General features: G+C 41.6%; 1 long non-coding RNA gene across 8 annotated transcripts in view; it reads left to right on the top strand.

Annotated features, from left to right (window-relative positions):
• The first annotated feature begins 9,260 nt into the window (after positions 1-9,260).
• The window catches only part of LOC122220522, a 112,322-nt gene continuing 99,296 nt past the window's right edge, over positions 9,261-22,286 (top strand). For 3 of the 8 annotated variants that reach the window (XR_006202916.1, XR_006202912.1, XR_006202917.1), the window contains exon 1: positions 9,263-9,526. This is a non-coding gene — a long non-coding RNA (uncharacterized LOC122220522). Of the gene's footprint in view, positions 9,527-22,286 lie in introns of all 8 variants that reach the window. The other 5 variants (XR_006202910.1, XR_006202911.1, XR_006202915.1 and 2 more) reach the window with 3 other exon arrangements.

Genomic DNA, 22,286 nt, shown 5'->3' with positions numbered 1-22,286 from the left:
CCCTCCTTCTCCCCTTCTCCTGCTCGTGTACATGCTCTCTCTCTCAAAATAAATAAAATAAACTTAAAAATAAACCCCAAAAAACCTCAGTGTAGAGGACTGGGTTTCCCTGGGACTCTTTCCAAGGGGTCCACAAAGTCCAGATCATTATCACAATAAAACTAAGATGTTACTTGCCATTTTCACTCTCATTCTCTCATGAATTGACAGTGGAGTTTTCCAAAGGCTACATGACATGTAACACTGAAGTAAATTAAGCACAAAAGCAGATATATAGGTATATAGTTCTTTTCTGTTAACCTAGACATGAAAAGATTTTCAGAAAGATAAAATAATACCATTTTTCTCACTACAATTTTTTTTTTTTGGTTTTGGAAATAGAGTTATTTTAATAAAAGTGTATTATTTGTATTAACATGTAATGGGTTTTCATTGTTATTTTTAGATGAATTAAGCATTTCTCAGCTTTAAACATTATGAATGGTATTATTACATATATCAATAGCAATAATCTGCATAAACAACATTCCTTTGGGGGTTTCAATAGCGTAAAAGGATCCAATACCAGAAAGTTTGGTAATCTCTGATATGACTGATGGTTAAATGTGTACATTTGGCAATCACAGGGCCCGGGTTTGCCTACGTCACTTACAGCTTACTGGCCACACCAATTACTACTGTGTGACCTTGGGTAAGTTACTAACCCTTCCCGGGCCTTCGATTTTTTTTTTTTTTTAACGTTTATTCATTTTTGAGAGACACAGAGAGACAAAGCTTGAGTGGGGGAGGGGCAGAGAGAGAGGGAGACAACAGAATCCGAGGCAGGTTCCAGGCTGTGAGCTGTCAGCACAGAGCGGAGCCTGATGTGGGGCTCAAACTCACTGACCACGAGATCATGACCTGAGCCGAAGTCAGACGCTTAACCGACTGAGCCACCCAGGCGCCCCTCCTGGGCCTTAGATTTTGAATTGGTAAAATGAGAAGAATAACAATCATTATCTAGCTCGCAGATTTACTGAGAGAATTAAATGACATAATACATACTAGAGATTTTGAATAGCCCTTGGCACAGAGAAGCACTGATTGGTTATTAACTCACGGTAGTGTTTTCAACGTAACATATATTTATTTCAGAAAATTTAGGAAATATGGCGAACTATTGGGGAAAAAGTGAAAGTCATCCATGATCCAACTACTCAGAAATAGTTGTTGTTTACCTTTTAGTGCAATTCTTTCCACTTAGTGTGTTTGTGTGTCTGTGTATTTCGTCTGCTTACAAAATTGCGTTCCATACACTGTGTAACATATTTTCAGCGATCCGTTATATAGTCTCATGAAGGATGAATTTTCACGGCTCTATTATATTACTTATATTCCATTATATCATCAATATGTGCCATAATACATTTAACTCTTCTCTGTTTAGACTGGGCCCAATTTTTCACCATTATAAATAATGCATAATTAACACTCCTATACATAAATCTCTGTCTATATCTGTGATTATTTTCTTAGGGTAAATTTGCAGAAGTGTAACTACTGGGCAAAAACTTTCCATGCATATTTCCAAGTTGCTATTTGGAAAGTTTGTATCCGTTACATTCTTTTCAACGGTGTATGAGAATGTCCGTTTTATGGCATGCGCATTGGCCAGCTTTTAAAATTATTGTTTTATTTCACAATTAATTACTTTTTGCCAGCCTGATAGGGTAAAGTGGCACACAATTTGAAAATTTTTTGCATGCTCATTGATCACTAATGAGTATAGTTTTTGAAAATTTGAACTTGTTTTTTTTCCATGCAATGTTGATTTATCCCATGACTTGCGACACTAACTCTGACCACTTGGTAAATGTGGTGTCTGCCTGGCTTCCCCTATTTAAAAAAATTTAATTTTAATTTTTTTAAGGTATAATTGACGCACAACGTTATATTAGTTTCAGGCATACAACATAATGATTCTATATCTGTATACACTGTGAAATGACAACCACAATAAGTCTGGTTAACATCTGTCACCATACATAATTACAGAATTTTTTTTTCTTGTGATGAGAAATTTTAAGATCTACTCTTGGCAACTTTCAAATATGCAATATACTATTATTAACTATGGTTGCCATGCTGTACATTACGTCGTCATGACTTATTTATTTTGTAACTGGAAGTTTGGACTTTTCGACCCCTTCACCCATTTTCCCCCCTTCCCCCTCCCCCCCCCCAGTAACCATTAGTCTATTCTCTATATTCATGAGCTTGTTTTTTTTGTTTTGTTTTGTTCTCTAGATTTCACGTATAAGTGAGGTCATACGGTGTTTGTCTTTCATGTCTGGCTTATTCCCCTTAGCATAGTGCTTTTAAGATCCATCCATATTGCAAATGGCAAGATTTCCTTCTATTTTATGACAATATTCCATTGTGTGTGTAGGTGTGTATGTATGTATGTATGTATGTATCTGTTCCACATCTTCTTTATCCACGCATCCACTGATGGACACTTAGGTTGTTTCCATGTCTTGGTTATTGTTAATAATCCTGCTATGAACATAGGCGTGCCGATATATTTTGAGTTACGGTTTTGCTTTCTTTGGTTAAATACCCAGAAATGGAATTGCTATATCATACGGTAGTTCTGTTTTTAATTTTTTTCAACGTTTATTTCTTTTTGAGAGAGAGAGAGAGAGAGAGAGAAAGGTAGAGAGAAAGAGGGAGACAGAGGATCTGAAGTGGCTCTGTGCTGACTGCAGAGAGACCCATGTGGGGCTCGAACCCATGAACCGTGAGATCATGACCTGAGCTGAAGTCGGACGCTCAACCGACTAAGCCACCCAAGCGCCCCACCTTTGTTGAAAATCAAATGACCATCTGTTCATGGGTTTATTTTGGGGCTTCCCATTCTATTTCATTAATTTATGTACCTGTTTTTACCACAATACTGTATTGTTTTAATTACTATAGCTTTGTAACATATTTTGAAATCAGAAAGCATGATGCCACCAACTTTACTCTGCTTTCTCAAGATTGCTTAGAATGTTTCAGATCTTTTGTGGTTCCATATAAATGTTCGGAGTATGTGTTCTATTCCTGTGAAAAATGCCGTTGGAATTTTGACAGGGATTGCACCGAATCTGTATATTGCTTTGGGTAGTATGGACGTTTTAACAATATTAATTCTTCCAGCCCATGAGCACAGAATATCTTTCCATTTATTTGTGTCTTCTTCAACTTCTCTTGTCATTGTCTTTCAGTTTTCAGTGCACAGGTGTTTCATCTCCTTGGTTAAATTTATTCCTGGGTATCTTATTCTTTTTGATGCAAGTGTAAATATGATTGTTTTGTAAATTTCTCTTTCTGATAGCTCATTATTGGTGTATACAAATGGAACGGATTTTTGTCTATTGATTTTATATCCTTCAATCTCACTGAAGTTTGAATTTTCATTCTATGACTTGCTGTTCATTTCCTTTGAATCTAAAAAAGGAATGCACTAGTATTTTTCCTACTGACTTTTAAGAGGTTTGCAACTTTTGTCTATTAAACTTGTGGGAAATTTTTTTCCTGGTTGGTTGATTGACATTTTTTTTCAGTTTAAAAATTATGCTGAAAATATTTTGTGAAAAGTTTTACATGGTTATAACTACTTACTTATAAATTTTTTCATTACCTTTCTGTTTGACTTTAATGGCATTTGTGACTTCTGTTTTCTCATCTCTCCCCACCCTTTCCCCTGATTTTCTTTCCTTCCTTTCTCTTCTCTCCCTCTTTCTGTCGTAGTGACCTGCTACTCATTCAATTCTTTTATGTTTACCAGGGAAGGTTTGAATTTCCTTCACACAAACACTACACATCTGTTGTCACGATTATTTCTTGGATTTTTCTGTGAATGATTTTCCATTTCCTTTAGAGGCTCTGTTTATTGCTATTATGTACACAAGCTATTGATTGTATATTTATCAATATACAATAAGAGCTGTTATATTAACAGCTCTTGAGTGTTGCTATTTTCAGAGTTTACATAAGCATCTCTTGGTATTTTTAGATGTGTAATCATATTATATCACTGTAATTTGTTAATTATTTATTAATGTCATCTACTCTTATATAAAAACATTATCTATAACGTTATGTATTATGTTATACAAAATATCTATTATATTATATATTATTTGTTTTATGTCATATTGGTTAATTCGAATTTACAGCAGGCTATTAAGTAGTTACCGTGGTAGCAGATGTTCGTATCTGGGGTCATCTAGTATTTTGCAGTTAAATGATGGCTGATGATGTGAGACAACCAGTCTTTATTATAGTGGCTATATGTCCTTCCACTATTCCTCCTTCTCCCTTCCTCCCTGTCTCCCCCCACCGCGCCCCCATCCTTCTCTCCCTCCCTCCTTTCTTTCCTTTTTTTTTTCCTAATAAGACACAGGCAGGATCTTACCAAATGGCTTTTGGCATTGACTGTACTTAGTGAAGTTTTTCCTATGTGATCTCTTAAAAATTTTTGTAAATTAAAAAATATTTTTTATGTGATCTTTGATATGATGTATCAACATCATGGAGTCCCTAATAGTAAGCCATCCTTGCATGGCCAGGGTAAACCCATCTGGCCAGGTTTTAATTCCTTCTGAGGTTGTAGGATTCCCTCATCTTCCAGAGATTAAAGATGAGGGAGTTTGACTAATTTTGTAGGTATTGGTAATACCTTTAAAGATGCTTTAAAGATGCAAGTGTTTACAAACTTTCTAAATTCAGTGGTAAAATTTATTCCAGAAATTACTTTTTAGGTTTGAAAATAATACCACCTTTTTTTTTTCCTGTGCAAAAGCCACTTTGTAAACGATATTTCTCACCAGTAAAGGTGTCCTTCCTCATCCTTTTCCCTCTTTTTCTTTTTAATTTGACTTGTACCTCACGTGTTAGCAGTAGTTTGAGAGTTGTAATCCTAATCCAATTACAGAAAATGGTTATACTGCATTAAAAATGCATTAAGGATTTCATTCCTTCATTATTTACATCACTCTACAGAAAACAGGGACTATAGGGCTAAAATATGGGTGGTTGAGAGACCAAATGTGGAATAGATTAAAGTGTCTATAATAATAACTAAACTATAATACTTCAATTATTTAACATGAATATGTTGTTAGTGTATTGGAATTTAGAAACATTATTTTTCACGCTACTGACTGAGATTACATTTATATCTCCAAAATAAAAAGGATTATAGTAGGTTACCTCAAAAGAATTTTTTCCCTCATTTTAGTCTTAGAAATTACTTTTTTTATCCTAGCTGCCAGTGGGATCAAAACCAAATAAATATGACTTCAATTAAAATTAGTGAACTATAAAAGAAGCCTCAAACTTTTAAAGAAAACACAGAATTGAGAAAGTTTCTTTCTAGTAGATTCACTTTTGGATTGGAGTCGGCTCGGCAGCCCTGAGTCATTTCTTCGGCCAAGTAAGGACGGTTGTCTAAGTGTTAAGTCTTGTTATCACCGCATTTAGAACATATGAGAACTGCTTTCACTGTCTCTACAACTTGTCAGGCTTCAGCTGGCTCCCGCGGACACTGGGGTGCTTAAGTGCCCGGGTCCTCTCTGTCCAGGATGCAGGGTGGTCCCTCAATTCCCCCCATCTCAGCTTTGCCAAGGGGCATCACCTATCTTCAGGCGTTGGAGACGATTCCTCAAAGTGGCTCCCGCAACCGCAGAATACTGGGCTTTGGTCCTCGGAAGGGGGTTTTAGTCGTGGTTCCATGAACAAGATCAACGCTTGAGTCCATTTGCTTCATACTGGCCCCAGAGGAAACTGGAAAGGAAAGTCCTGTCTCTGGCACCGCGTTAACCCAGCTGAGGGGAGCGAGAGTGACTAGATGTCCCGACTACTTGTCCGTGTAGATGCTGCCTATGTCTAATTGGACATTCACAGTTAAGTATTAAACTCCTACTATGGGCCAGGCACTGTGTTAGGCTCTGGGGCTAAAAACATCGGGGTGGCATTGTTCCTTAAAGTACCTAAAACATTGTTCTATGTTACTCACGTGCCTAAGAAATGCTTGTTGGGTATCTTCTGCATATTTGGAGTTTAAGGGAGGGCAGGCTATTGGTCAGATGGCAAGACATAACTGGGCTCCTTGGTTTTATGTAGAGGAGACCGTTGACAGGTCTGTGCCGACCTAAGTCAGACAGTTGGTCTGACAGTAAGTAACACGATTAATGTTACAGATTCAATTCCTTGGATGAAATGAGGATGAAAAGTAATTCCTAGTCAGCTTCGTGTCTGGCTCAGCAAAATAGTATGCTCAGTTTCAAAATTAATATTGCAGAAAATATCAAAGTGTGATTATTTATACTAATTGTTCAAAGCTATTAACCTTAAAAGATTATTTTTCTTGTTTTTATATCTCATGTTTATATCTTGGTTGTAGCAAAACCAAGATAATCAGCACTGGAAAGAGAGCCTAAAGGCTTTAAAATCATGGAGGGAAGAATCTATTTTTAGACTGTTAACGAATATATTTGGTTTTGAATTTTCAATCGGACACACTTCATTAATATATATAGTGTAGCGATGTCAAGGAGCAGAGAGATGGGGTGGCTTTCGCTGTAACTCAGCATCTTGTTGGTTTGTTTTGAAGAATCTGTACAAGTGGCCTCCGCGGCTGGAGTCCCAGAGATGTCTAACGGTGTACATGGGACACGCCAGGGCTCCTCCGAGGGGCTTGTGCGTGGAAGCTGACCATTCCCGGCCACGCAGGCTTCGAAGTATCCTTTCCTTTTGGCATAACTGGAAAACATGCTGGTAATGGGAAGGTGGCAGGATGGCGTGTCCGGGTTGGAGAGGGAGATGTAGATACAAAAAAAATGCCCAAAGCACCTGTGTGCGACCAGCAGGTGCACAGCATCCTGCCGGGGAAGAGCACAGGAGTGGTTCAGGAAAGCCCCACCGGGGGCAGGACCTCCAGGGTCTGGGATGCACTTCCTTCCACACACACCAGGAAGTCCTGGGAGGGCAACAGAGGGACTCTTGAGGGAACTGGGGTCGGGCTCCTTCTCTCCAGTGGCACAGCCACCGGGGTCAGAGGACTCACCCCCCTGGCGGGACTCCTCGAGCCCTCAGCCTTGTCACAGTGGCACCCTTCCCGGGTTTATCTCTCGGCCGATTCTTTGGGACCTCTGTAAGGTGCACCATGCCCCACACCACCACCCTCTAAAATCCACATTCTTCAGAAGGGCCTATAAGGACGTGAGCCCTGGGGCGTAGCCCACTGGCTTTCTGCCAGCTCACTGCCAGGTCACTGGTACCACCTAGTGACCGCCTTGTGGGGAGTGAGTCCCAAACCGGCTTTGGGGAAGGTGGCAGAGCATTAGCAATGCAGCCAAGGCCGTTCTGAGGTGTTGTCTATGAGAAACAGTTAAGTTCAAGAACATCTGGGGGAGATTTGGGAATAGGTGAAAATGGGGAGATGGGGAGAGGGAAGGGGGAGGGGGGAGGGAGGAGAGAGGGAAAGAGGGAGAGAGAGATCGGTGGATCTAGGTCACAGCTGCTGAGGAGTTAGGAGGGACGAGACAGACACTCTGGCATCACGTTGCTTCGAAGTGAAATCGGGATCGGCCAAGACTGAACAGCCCTTTAAAGGGAAAAGAGACTCCAAACCAGTACTGTGATAGATCTGTTATTTTTAAGGAACATCCTTTAAATTTACGCACACACACAAATAGAGAGACAGGGAAATGATGAACATATACCCTTTCCTCAGTGAAATCAGGTTAAGAATTGTAACGCATTATCGTTTAACTGTTTAAAAAATATCCTTTATTGGTTATAAGCACTAAGAGTTTGAGAGGAAGTTTTATCGGGGTTCAGAATCTTGTCACCAAGATGGAGTTTTGTCATTTAAAGACCCGAGAAGCTAAAATATTAGGAGAATAGTTTATTAACTTCTGTTTCTTTTGCTCTAGATCTTTACCTATAAGAAGATGAGAAATAATTGTATTTTTACCCAGAGAACTCATATGCCTTGGGGGGGGGGAACCCCTTTCTGTTTCTAGGATGGGTTTGAAAGTCAGTTGGCACCGGGGGGTGGGAGCCGGGGCCTTGGCCGCCCTCCAGGGGCTCTCCGTGACGTAGACAGTTCCAGTGTGGGCCTGTCTGAGGTTCAAGGGGAAAGGAGTGAGGATAAATGGAGTTTTCCTTTGAAGTTAATAACCTCCTGCAAAGGCTTTTAGTAGAAGAGCAGACACCTGAAACAGCACTTAACGTCCCCCTTTCTTTCCCTGAGATGGTCAAACTCCGTTCGAGAACGCGTGGTCTTTGAGAGGCGGGTGTTGGCCAATCACCGGGTCTGTGTGCCAGGCACACCCTGGGCAGGACCCAGGACCGGGTGGTTTATGCCCCTTCTCAGCCTCACATGTGGCTTCTCCTCAGCTGGGGGCCCCGCACAGAACAAAGAAATGCTTGGCTCTCCTGAATGCCTCTTTCCCCCAGCCCAGGCAGGAAGGAAGCCAAGAGAAATGTCTGAGTGGCCGAGGTTTCTCTTTTCCGTTCTACTGTAGGACGCAGGAGACCCTTTTTGAATTAGCTCGGTTTTCTTGTTCAAAGGCACACTCTCCAGACGGCATTTGCAGAAGTCTGTCTGTAACAGTCTGTGTCTTCTTATGCCTGGGACTTATTTGGGGAGTGAGAATCTTTCCAGGATGGATTCTGTTGGCCATTTTGGGCCACTTTTGAAAATGCTGTGGGGACACGTATTCTCAGATATGTTCCACCTGGGGCGACACGTGGATGCTTCACAAGGAGCACAACCAAACAAAACATCACGGTGGCCTCACGCTCAGACAACACGCCAGTGGGGGCCGGACGTCGTGTGTACATGAGGGTGAAGTACATGCTGGTGGGGACGTAGGATGGGGGAAGATGAACTCTGAGCGTTTGTAGGCTGTCGCACGCGCATTATCTCATTCAGTCTTCCCAAAGACCATTGTGCGGTGAGATATTTCAGACTCCTATTTTACCCATAAGGAGACAGAATCAGGGAGGTGAAGCCACTTGTCCGTATCATAGCTAGTATGTGCTATAGCTGGATGGGGTTTGTGCCCAGCTCCCAGCTCTGGTCACAGCTTCTCTGTGCTCCTTCCCTCCCTGTGGTTAGTGGTACAGGCGGTGGCCTGGAGGATGTCCCAGGGTCTCAGCCGGATTTAGGGTGGTTCGTTGGGTCCCCTCAGATTCAGATGCTTCTGCCGTAAGAACATCCAGATGGCACCCTTTAACCCAGAACTCTTGGAAGCAAAGTTCCAGAACAGAACCTGAGAACAACAGAAGGAGAACCAGAACAACAACCTGAGTTAACACGATGCAGGTTTCCTCGACAGCTACGTGAGAGAGTACAGAGAATCGGGCTTTGGTCGCAGAGGACATAGGTTGGAATCTAATGGCATGATCTCGGCCAAGCTACACAACCTCTGAATTCAGTTCTCCTCTGGCTTATAATCGTTTGTACCTCAGAGAAGTGTGCGTGAAGGAGGTAATGCAAGGAAGTACTTAGCACAGTGCCTGATGCACCGTGAGAGCTATGTGGAGTGCGGTGTTAGCATTATGTATAACTAGTTGAGTTAATTGGACAGATCTGACTTTTTTCCAGTTGTCGCATCACTTGGGTTGGATTTTGTCTCACCACTGGTATCTAACAGGCCACCTTTCCATGTCAGTTCCTTTATTCTCACTCTAAGTACGAGCTTATGTGTTGATTATTCATAGGATATAGGAATCACCTGGATGGGTGTTAGAGGAAATAAATAAACTTCTGAAGAGAAAGCCCAGTGAAGAAAAGCATTCATTAGGCCCGCATTCATTATGGTAGTGTAATGAGCATTCATTAGGTAGTGTAAACGTGACCAAGTATTGCTGCATGGACCCATATTTATTTTCCAGTAAACATTGCCACTTGTAGTTTGGGGGTTTTAGGATCTTGGTATATTTATGCTATATCTCTCCTGTGGTTGGTTGGCTGTGGGTGTACAGGCTTCTCCTTAACGTGCCAATGCTCTGTGAAAGAAGACCTCAGCGTCAAGAGTGATCTCGGGGTATACAACACGGTTCTAATGTGGGCGTGTCTTGCTGTTTTCCCTAGCTTCGAAGGACTAATGTACTTACAGAGTATATATTCTGGTAGTCCACAAGCTTTTAAGAAACCATGCTTGGGGCACCTGGGTGGCTCAGTCAGTTAGGCGGCCGACTTCGGCTCAGGTCATGATCTTGCGGTCCGTGAGTTCTAGCCCCGCGTCGGGCTCTGTGCTGACAGCTCAGAGCCTGGAGCCTGCTTCATATTCTGTGTCTCCCTCTCTTTGACCCTCCCCTGTTCATGCTCTGTCTCTCCCTGTCTCAAAAATAAATAACTGTTAAAAAAAATTAAAAAAAAAGAAACCATGCTTAAACCTGAGTTTAGAAAGTCTTAAAATCCCCACTGTCTTAGTTCTGGCTGCTGAAACAAAATACGTGGCTTATCAACAACAGAAACTTACTTATCGCCGTTCTGGGGGCTGGAAATCTGAGACCAGGGAGCCAGCGTGGTCAGGGTCTGGTGAGAGCCCACTTGCGGGTTGCAGACCCCTGACTTCCTGTTGTAGCCTCACCTGGAAAAGAGCAGAGAGGAAGTAAGCTCTCTGTGATTCCGAGAAGGGCGCTAATCCCAATCATAGGGGCTCCACCCTTGTGAACCATCCAACCCTGACCACCTCCCAAAGGTCCCACCCCCTAATACCATCACATGAAGAGGGGTTAGGGTTTCAACATACGAATTTGGGGGGAGGTACCAGCATTCCGTGTACAGCAACCACCCACGCCCTCTTGTTTCAGGCTGAGTCTGAAGGTCAGTTGCGATTTCTTGCTGACCCTGTGCTGCTTTTATCGGCAAGGAGTCTGCTTCACTCATCTGTTACCGCCCGTCCTCTGTGGGTAGTTACATGGGTGACCTCCATTCTTGTCACCTCATCAGGCAAACCTCCTTTCTGACTTCCCTTTCGTATAACCCAACTGCCCTTTTCTGTATTCCCTCCCCTCCCGCCTGGATTACCGCTCGCGTTCTCTGGTGGATATCCCATCTCTTTCACTGGAAAAAAAAAATTCCGCTCTGGATTCCTCCACGGATCCTCCTGAAGTTTTCACTGACTAATCCTACATGGTTTCAGCCCTGCTGATTATTCCAACAGACACTCAACAAGGAGGGAGAGAGAGGAAAGAGAAAAAAATGATCAAACTAGTATTTATTGAATACTTAGTAGATAGCTGGAACTTTTAGGTTCTGTCGTTACCTTTTGAAAGCAGAAATTGAGGCTCAGAGAGGTCAGAGATCCCACAGTTTTATTTGTGGCAAAGTAGGACCTACATCTAGACCTGTCTGATTCAAAGGTCCACATTCTCTACATAATAATAGTGTTTATACCTTTTTTTCTGGGATTATTGTTGTCTTTTAACCTTGGTCATTGCAAAACAGAACACAGATAGAGAAAACCACATACAACAAATATGTAGCCTAGTGGAATTTTATGAAGTGAACAAACACCCTTGTAAATGCCTTGCAAGTCAAGAAATAGAACTTTGCCAGACACCCCGAGGGGCCTCTATGTGCCTTATCTCTGTCACTGTCCACTCCCTCTCAAGGCAGCCACTACCCTGACTTCTTCTGCTTCTTCTTTTTTTTAATGTTTATTTTTATTTTGGGAGAGAGAGAGAGGGAGAGAGAGAATCTCAAGCAGGCTCCGTGCTGTTGGTGCAGAGCCTGATGTGGAGCCTGATCTTGCAAACCATGAGATCGTGACCTGAGCTGAAATCAAGAGTCAGAGCCTCAACGGACTGAGCCACACAGGCGCCCCTACCCTGACTTCTTTACAATAGTCACTTCCTTGCATTTTAAAATGGTTTGGCCATTCAACTATGCATCCGAGACAGCATTTATTTGACATATATATTTTTAATTTTGTAATTATAGATTGCCCTATATCCCTTTATTTTCTTTAAAACTTATATGTTAAGGAACTTGGCCATTTGAATTTCCCAGAGTTAAGGTTTGGTGCTTGTAGATGCATGGGACGTTTTGACATGTGTTTCTATCCTGTGTGTTCTCTGCACATTGGCAGCTGAATACGGAGGCTGGTTGAGACTCTGGTTTGCTCTCTTCGACAAGACTATTGGTGACCTTGTGATTTTCATCAGGAGGAACACAATGCCCGCTTTTCACTTTTTTTGATGTTAGCAACTGCTCATCTTCAATGCCTAGATCCATTAATTTATAGTGCTTGCCAAATGGTGGTGTTCTAATTCTACCATTTTATTTTTATATATTAGCTGGAATAATTTTATAGCATAACTCCCCCCATCCCAACTGCTATTGGTTACCCAGAGGTATCATTCAGACAGTGAAGACAGTATAAGTTCTTGATTTTGTCCTTTTATTTACCCAGTTTTTGAGATTATGCATTGGTTCTCTGCCATCTTCAGAAAGTGACCACTTAAAAAATTATTCTAAAAGTGTGGATTTAAATATGTATGTTAAATTTCAATCCATTGCAATTTTAATTCTTACTAAAGCTCAAACAGGCCTTGAATGTATTCTTGATATCTGGTATGTTAGGATATACTAGACTTATCTTCTTATCCTTACATTTCTTGTCCCACCCACTGCCCCAAGAAGCCCTCCCCCCATCTTTTCATTTTTATTTTATTTTTTAATGTTTTTTTCTAACTGAAGTATAGTGGACTGATGATATTACATTGGTTTCAGGCACCCCTCCCCTTCCACTTTTTAAATGATGGGAAATGACATTTCAAGGCTGCCATCTAGGAACCCACAATACTCATTGTTACTGCATTGCTCATTTTTTCCCTAGGCTTTTCCAGTGGATAGATCTAGGAAATAAACACAAGCATATGCATGTTTAAAAATAAAATACCTCATGATTAAAAATAAAATACCACTGATACCTCCAATTCAAATTTAGTACTATGGGATTTTTACCTAAGCAGGATGTACATTGTATCTGTATCTTCTTTCTTTTATGTCAAGAAGGACACAGAATGAGGGAATTAGAAGATCCCATAATTACTTGTTTGCTTAATCTCATATCACCCACACACAAAGTATAGGAGTAACAATGCTAATAGTACGTCACCAATTTTTTTTTTAATTAAAAATTTTTTTAAACGTTTATTCATTTTTGAGAGAGAGAGAGAGAGAGAGAGAGAGAGAGAGCATAAACAGGGAAGGGGCAGAGAGATACAGGGACACAGAACTCAAAGCGGGCTCCAGGCTCTGAGCTGTCAGCACAGAGCCTGACACAGGCCTCAAACTCATGAGCTATGAAATCATGACCTGGGCTTAAGTCAGATGCTAACCGACTGAGCCACCCAGGCACCCCAGTATATCACCAATTTTGATTAATAAAAATAAGTAAAATTATTAAAAGTAGTTAAAGTATTTTCTTAATGTTTATTTATTTTTGAGAGAGAGGGACAGAACACAGGTGGGAGAGGGGCAGAGAGAGACAGAGACAGAATCTGAAGCAGGCTCCAGGCTCTGAGCTGTCAGCACAAAGGCCAACACAGGGCTGGAACTCATAAGCCATGAGATCATGACCTGAGTTGAAGATGGATGCTTAACTGACTGAGTCACCCAGGTGCCCCAGTAGAAATATTAAATAAAGTTTTTATTAAAAAGAACAAAAAAAGCAGGCAGACATTGTATTCTTCCTAATGAAAGAATGGAAGAGCACCTATAATTTTTCAAAGGAATCAATCCTGAGTTTTCTCAGGTCTCTGAATGCAGAGACTTATAAATTTCTTCCAGTTTATAGGAAATATGCTATCTTCACTCCTCTCCCATTTTAAAAATGACTGTGCTATATCCATACTACCATATCATTTAGCTATTACATATTATAATCTCTCCCTTTTATTTTTTTTAGCCTTAGTTCTACAATTAACTATGTATTTAATACTCATCACAATTCTTTTTGTTGATGCCCTTCTAGTCATTTTGTCTGTCTGAATTCATTAGAAATAATGGATTCCTTAGGATAGGCTCATGGAAACAAAGCTCTCTGAGTTTTGCATGTTAACAAGAGTTTGAGCACTTTTTACCTGAAGGCCAGGTGTGCTGGGTATAAAATTTTGAGCTCATATTTTCTTTCTCTGAGTATCTGAAATATATTTCCTTATTTTCTTTTGGAACAAGAGTTGGTATTTAATAGTCTACTGAAAACCCACTTTCATTCTTTTATAAATCACAAGTTCTTTTTATCCAATGTCCAAATGATTTTTTTTCTTTTTTCTTTAAAGTCTGGTGGTTTTTTTAGAATACATGTTGGTGTTGATCATTCTGGGGTAGTCTCAAGGATACAAGAATTCAAAGAGCTCTTTCAATATGTGGTCTGACACTTTTTTTCTTTTAATTTGAGAAAAGTTTTGCTTTTTTTGTTTTTGTTTTTGTTTTTTTTTTAGTTATAATTTTTACGATTTGTTCTGCTCCCTTGATTCGGTTTTCTTTTTCAGGGACTACATATCGATATGTTAGATTTTCTTTGCTTATCTCCAATATTTGTCATTTTCTCTTGATCCTATTAAAATCTTTTTACAAATTTATTTTTTTAAATTCCTTCCTTTTTACTCTCTGAAGTCACTATGTTATTACCTTTATTTGCTCTTGTGTTCCTTATAATTTAGTCTTCTAGTGATTATTTTATGTGTAAGTTTTTCTTAAGTTTTGTCCCTACATTTCTGAGTTTTTCTAATTCTAATTCGTTGCTCTTTCCTGTCTCATATCATTTTCTTAAAGCCTTTAGTTTGTTTTGAAAGAGTATATTGCAAGGTTGTGTGTGTGTGTGTGTGTGTGTGTGTGTGTTTAATATGTCTTTCTGGGATGTTTTTGTTGTTTGTAGTGATGTTGTTCTGATACATATTTTATTTTTTGATAGTCACTTTGTATGGGAATTGACCTATATATATTTTTTATTCCTCATTTTAATGCGAATTTAGTTCTCTTGAATTTTTAGATGGAGGCTGAGTTCATAGAGTTTTGCTTACTTTGTAGAGCTCCCTCTTATGGTATTTTTATATAATGTTAAAAACATAGTGACAGCTTGCTTCCTGAGATTTCACAATTCTCTTCCCTTCATCTCTGTCCCACTTTTCTCTGTATCTTATCTTTTCTTTGCCTCTATCATCCCTATCCTGCTCAGTTTTGGTTACATTCCTGACTGTCTCCTCATGGGGCCCCTTCCTGGAAGGAGACTTTGTTAGTTTGCTAGTCAGTTTGGAGGGTTCAGAGGGACCAGATGGCTGGAGAATCTTCAACCTTCTAGTCACAGATTCAGCTGCTCTTCTCAGATTTGCCCACCACACTTTCCCGGATACACCTGTCGGTTATTTTTGTTTTCACCTTCGTTTTTGTTTTCATTTTTGTTTTGTTTTGTTTTGTTTTTCTTCTCCTGCTCACAGGCTTGCTCTAAATCCTTCCCTTGGATTCTACCTCGCAGTTGCCAGTAACGCTCAGGTATTGGGGCATTAAGTACTTTAGCAATATCCACTTATATTTTGGGACTTGTAAAGAAATCTTGTTGCCTACTTTTGTCACAGATGTGGTCCATGTGTTTCAGTTGTGCCATCTACATGCTCTGTTTTACGTCACAATTCTGGAAGGTCCAAAACTGTGCCATTGACACCACAGCCATCCTCCCAGAATTCCTCTACTAACTGGTTTCGCAGGACTTTACATCTGTGTTCCGTGTGATATTATACAAATTGGGCTGAGCCCACCAGTTGTTCCCCTGAGGCTGAAGGGCACCCAAGGACAGGAACCATGCTCTTCTTCCTTCTACTGACGCTTGTCACTGGACAGAATTGTGCTCTGAATGATAACGATGGGCCTGCCTCCCCATGACCGCTTGTGTGGTAAACAACAACTGGTTAACATTTCCTTATTCAAATTCAAGAGGAAACCAGCCTTTGTCCTTTCATTTTTCTCATTTTCTCTAGAATTAGCAGTAACAGTAATTAGGGATCTGCAGCCGGATCCCTAGAATACGCCTTAACGTGTTCACGTTTCTCTATTCTAACCCCAGAAGATGGACTGTGAACCAAGATTTAGAGTTAACATTGACCCTCCCTTTTATTATTTTTTTTTGGCCTATAAAACTTTTACTTGGTCTCCGTGTAAAATGTGCTGTTATAAAAGCACAAGGGCATACGTGTCTGAAATAACCTTAAGTGAAAAGAAGTAAATTAATTAGCATCCAGTAGATTCTTATTGTTAAGTGGGAATGTAGCCCTTCCTGTGGGGATTGCTGTTAAACAAGATGATTGATAAATTGTTATATTCGCACAGTGTCGCTCAGTGATATAATCATGCCTTTTGTAAATATTTAGTCAAGAGAGCAATCCAGCTGTTCCCAGTCAGGTTTCATCCAGTGTCAGCCAATGCTCTGTGCCTCTGATTTATCTCTCGTGCTGTTTAAGCATTGAGGAAGCTCACATTTTTATGAGCCTCTAAATACCCATAATAGTAAATAGTGAAAATGATGGCTACAATAGCAATAGCCCAAGTAATTATAAAGAAGGATATCTGCGATGGCCAGAAATAAGAATAAGGAAGAGGCTATTTTTTTTTCTTTCTTTGTGTAGAAATAAATGTCACTACCTCTACCTTTAGAGCCACTGTTAATACCAAGAAGCCCATCACCCCTCCTTAACAGGGTCATAAAAGACCCATGGATGAGACTAGAAAGTTCTGGTGAACTGAACTTCTAACCTTTGACCATTTGTTGGCTGAAGAATAGAAAAACGTTCTAGAATGTACTTTTCCATTGTCTTTTTTTGAGTTGTTCAGAACGAATCAGTGCTTGTTTTAGGAGTTTAGAGTGATGGCATTGGAAGAGGCAGAATTATTCTTCCTGAGCCCTTCAGGCTGCCCTGTGGAGGTGGGAGCAGAGAGGAAAGCCCCATATGGAGCAGGAGATGTCCTCTGCAGACACTTGTCCTACCAGAGGAGAGTGGGCTGGTGGGCTGGAGCCATGGTGGGAGAGGCCCCTGGAGGCAGGCACCTCACAAGTCTGGGAGTGTGAAGACTGAGATCTCTACCGCAGGCAGACACAAGAGTAACAGAATGCAGGAGGGTCAGGCAGTGGCTATCACTGTATGAATTAGCAGATTTATTAGTCCAAGGGCCAACAGATGGAACAGAAGTAGAGGTGTAAGATACACCTATTGCTCATGTTGTCTCCTGCTGTATTTCATGATTTGTCCAATTCCCTGTCATTTGGAATCAAAGACATAAAGAACTTCAGAGGTACCGATATTGAGAGGCCTTGCATTTCATCACCATTGTTTTCTGGGTTATGGCAGCCAGTCGCTCTACTATGAAGGTAGAATTATGGCAATCAGGGTAACAACGGGGAAAAATACACTAAAAATATGCAAGTTACATTTTGTTTTTTTTACCTAGAAAAGGTCTTTGTTGCGTGAGCTTCAGTTAAAGCTTATATGGTTGACTATTATTTAAATTAAAAGAAAGAGTGTATTCATTTTTGAGAGAGAGAGAAAAAGAGAGAAAGAGAGGGGAAGGGAATGAATCTGAAGCAGGCTCCATGCTATCAGCGCAAAGCCCCAGGTAGTGCTCGAACCCCCGAACCATGAGATCATGACCCGAGTCAAAGTCGGTCACTCAACTGACTGAGCCACCCAGGCACCCCGTGCTTGATCATTATTTAGAGCTTTGGGCTATGTTTCCATTTATGCAGTGAGCCACTGAACTTAGTATCTACTTTTTTTCCTAAAGGCTAAACTGATTCATGGAGAGGCATCGAGAACCCCAGTAATAATTGTAATTCAGGTGGATGATATTAAAAGAGTCAATGTTGTCGGTGTCTGCCCACCTCAGAGGAAAATCTTGTAAGAAATGTGAGCCAAAAGTGGAGCGGTTCACCATCAAATGAAAGGCCCACTACAAAAAGCTTTCCCAAAGATCCTGGCCAAGAGCTAGGCCATATTTTATGGGTGTAGTCAGCACAGTGGGAAGAATGGGGAAACTCAGCCGGGCCCATTATACATCTTACAACAGCCCCACCATTAATTAAGGATCTTTCTTGAAGGTAATATGACATTCTAAAGTCATAGCTTTAGAGAACCTTTTTAGAATTTGATAAGCGCTTCCTTGCCTAATGACTACCTTAGTTCCACAAGCAATAGGAACCGCAGTGAAAGACCCATTATTTACATTATTCCAATTGATATTTCCTCATAAATTACACTTTTGTTTTCCAGACCCATTACATTTCCTGTGTGGCTAATTATATTAGGCAGTTCCTTTAATTTACACACTGTTTCCTGCAATTTACACTCATTTCTCAGAAAATGCTGGGTAAGCATCCCCATTCTTTGCTTTCAAAGAGCAGACCAAGGTTATTGCAAGCATCCTACCAGTGTTTAACACCTTCCTTAAAGACCGATCACTTTCTTCTAACGTTTTCAGAAGGTGATCCAAGAGCAGATACTTTGATGTGACAGACTAATAAATAGGAACCGAGACTATGGGTAAATATGCAGATGTGAACAAATTGGGAGAGATAAAAAAATAGCATTGATAAGGGGTGGTCTACCATAGGGGATGGTCAGGGCAGCCCGGGAACTTGTAGATAATTTATAAGGAGACAGCACGTTCTAGAAGAGATTTAAATTTCACACCCTGGTGGTTTTTTTGTTTTTCCTTTCCTCTGATCTTCTCTTGATGGTTTTGTCTATTCACTCCATACCTGAATTGATGAAGTGAGGACCTGGTTATCAGTGACACTGTGCTCTAAATCCTACAAAGATGCTTCTACGGAGCAGTGTTTCTCAAACTTCTACAGTGGAACCCCTTCTTATCAGAGTTCCCAGCAGAAGCATGAAAGAGAAAGGGTGGGTTGTTTGCTTGAAGCAGAGGTGTCTTGCCCCCACCCTTCTAATTCTGGTCCTGGTTATTCAATTTATTGATTCACTAATAAGCATTTATGCTACACAAATCATGACCAGGGTGCTATGGACAAGACTGGCTACAGCTTGTAAGCAACCTGGACGATCACACAGGGCCCAGCACTTGGTTTATTGCTCTGCTGTCATGCTCTTGCAATTCTTAATTTTTGAACCAGCAGCCCTGTGTTTTCATTTTGAAGTGGGCCCTACATATGATTTATCTGGTCCTGATATAGCAGATACTAGAGGGGAAAAACACTAAACCCAATAGGGATCCTGACCCTAAGGAATTTACACTATACATCTGTTCTAGTTACTTAAAATCTAAGCCCTGTGGCTTTCCCTTCTGGAATATCCTCAAGAAAATTGCAAGGAGTATCATGGTGGTCCCAAGGCCGATGGTCATTGGGTTGATGTTGCTTAGCGATGGCCACTCTGGAGGGAAAGTCCCCTCCCTCTGGGCTGGAACATCAGTGGCTGCCACGTGATACAGAGGTTCCAAGAGCAGATTCTGGACACTCTTTGTTGGCCTCAAATGGGTAGAGTCTTTCTATATTTAGCCGTTGTTTGTGAATCAGACCGAAATTAGGACTGAGGGGTTCATCCAGTTTTCCCATGTCTAGGTTTTGGAAGCTGTTTTGATTTAACCAGGAAGCGTATACAAAGGCAACCTTCTCAGGTATTTACCGGATGATTGGCCTGGGCTGTGAATGGGAAGAGGGAAGCGTGACAGGATCATGAAACATTCCTGCCGCGCTCAGGGGACTGTTCGACTGGAAAATCCCTTTGCTGCTTGACTCAAAGCAACCAAAATAAGCAGACGTAACACTCTTGGCCCTTCCGAGTTTCTCTCCCTGTGGCCTACAGAAAGAAGTCCATGATTTGGACTGTTGCCTAGCATGAGGGACTTTCCTCTGTTGTGAACAGGACATCAAGAAAGAAAAAGGAAACACAAGGAGACTCTGAAATAAGTAGCATGGTTGTGAGACCTCATTTCCTTACATTTCTTTCTTTTTTGTGGGCCAACAAGCTCTTTGTAGGATTGCATGAGGTTGACTAATTTCACCGGTGTAGTCCTGCAAGGCAGCTGGCTGGCTCCCGGGTGGGGTCAGTGCCCCACACTGTGTCACTTAGGAATCTTCGGTGGCCAATGACAGAAAGTGAACTCAAACTACCATAAACAAAATGGGGATTTATTGGAAAGGTTTTGACCGACTTTTGGGACCCAAGGAGAAGAACGTGGCTTATCTAAGGAAAACGGGGACAGGAGTCTTGAGCCTTCGGGATGCTCTTAGTCTGTTGCCTGGTGCCTCCCTGCCTTTCTATTTCTGTCTTCTCTCTCCTTGCTGGGGGTGGGGGCGTCCCCATGGCCCACATGGCTGAAAACATGGCAGGTCACAGTTTCCAAGCACCTTATCTTGGGCCCAGTCACCAAAGAGAGATTAGTCTCTCTGCCTCAGTTTTGGCCTTAACTCCTGTAGAAAAAATGCTGTGGGCTCAGCTTGGGGCAGTTGACCAATTGGACTAAGAAGCTGAGGGTGTGGGATCACACTGACTGTGTGAAAACAATGGAAATGGCATGGGAGGGAGAGAGATAGTTTCCGGAAGGGGTTGGTAAGCCCATTCAGGAGTTTGCTCTATATACACAAACTGTAATTCAGTAATTCATATAGTGGTAAATTTCTTTCTTTTCCGGATAAGGTGACAAGACTTGATATATTTCAGGGCACTATTACGTGATAGGTCTGGACTTTATTAAGGGCTTTGACAAAGTTTCCTGTAATATTTGTGCAGATAAAATGAAGCTGTGAGGTGACAGACTAGCTTCAGGGAGAAGGGACGTCATAAGAGGGCAAAGGGAATAATGGAGGAAAGTCAGCTGGTTTCAGGGGAATCTATAGCAGGCAAGTTGGTCCTTTGGGATTGGAACCAGGAGCATCCAAGCTCGGAGGAAAGTCTGATGAGTGGGAGGGATGGCAGGCTTTAGTTGGAAGCGGGAATACCGACGAGGGCCCTTAAAGGGGAAGCCAGCCCATGAGGCGGGGGACACAAAGCAGCAAAGGGGGCGGTAAAGTAGCCGATCCAGGGGGATTTTGCATAGTTTCTCTCTCTTGTCCTTCAAATAGCTATTGCCTGCAGCTGAGCCTAGAGCAGTGCCTGACCGGAAGCGTGTGAACTGAATACCAGCCGAAGAAATCCACTTCTCTTTGGATGACCAAAGGGAGTAGATTAATGAGCTAACACCAACCAGCGGGCACTCGCCATGGCCAGCTTTAGGGCTGTACTCTAGGCTCCAGTCCTTGAACTGATTAATACTTTGAAGGAAGGCACAGAAAGTCCGACTTAGGCATCCAGGCAGGATAAACAGTGTGCTAGAAGGTAGAGTCAGGAGTCGTAACAACTTGGTAGGCTGAAGTCATGGGTGTGAATACAGAGAGCACTGAATATTTCTAAATGTGAAGTCCTTCACTGAGGTAATTAACGGCACAGGTACAGAATGGGGGTTTGGTGGCTGGAAAATCTGGCAGTGTCTATGAAGTGATTTTGAGGAGGTCACTTGGAGTCCATGGTGTGAATGGAGATTCCCATCAAAGCAAGCAGAATAGTCTCCAGAAACTGGTCTCCAGAATAGTCTCCAGAAACTCCAGAACTAGTCTTAGCGTCTCATGACGTCAGATGGTATTTGGGATAATTTAAAAGTGAAGTGCTATTCTTCTGAGGGGTTGGACTCATCATCCAGAAACTTGCCTACGGAGACGCTACGGAGGGGATTCCTGTTTGAGGTGGAAGCTTCAGCTACAAAACCTCTCATCTTCCTCGTGACTAAGAATCCAGGAGACCAGGTTCCCTTCTGAGCCCTGCCAATAAACAGGCGAAGATTTGGGGTAAGTCACTTGCACTCTCCGAGCCCCCGTAAAATGGGGTTAATAATTCCTGCCCCCTCTCTCTCCGAGGATCGTCACAAAGTGCAAATGAGAGAAAAAGAAAAAAACCCAGGTGAAAGGAGATTGAAAAGTAGAAATCATTCTCCCCTTGTAAGATTTTATTTCGACTCTTCCCTTTGTGGAGTTTTCCACAGCCGCCAACCTCCACAAGCCCTGCTTCCTGCAACCTCGCTCTCTTGACGTTTCATCCTCTGGAAAGTTTTGTTCAGGGGTTTACACTCGTGGCTTTGAAGCCATCTATCAAAACTCCTCTGCCAGGAACTGCATTAAGATGTTGGCAGCAGGTGGCTTATTCTCCCCAAATGTGCTGCTTGTTCCAACGAAGGAACGTTGGAGAAGGGT

Source organism: Panthera leo, chromosome B2 (genome assembly GCF_018350215.1).
Source record: "Panthera leo isolate Ple1 chromosome B2, P.leo_Ple1_pat1.1, whole genome shotgun sequence".
NCBI lineage: Eukaryota > Metazoa > Chordata > Mammalia > Carnivora > Felidae > Panthera > Panthera leo.
Note: the sequence above shows the minus strand (reverse complement) of the source record. Positions and strands in the feature narration are given on the sequence as shown.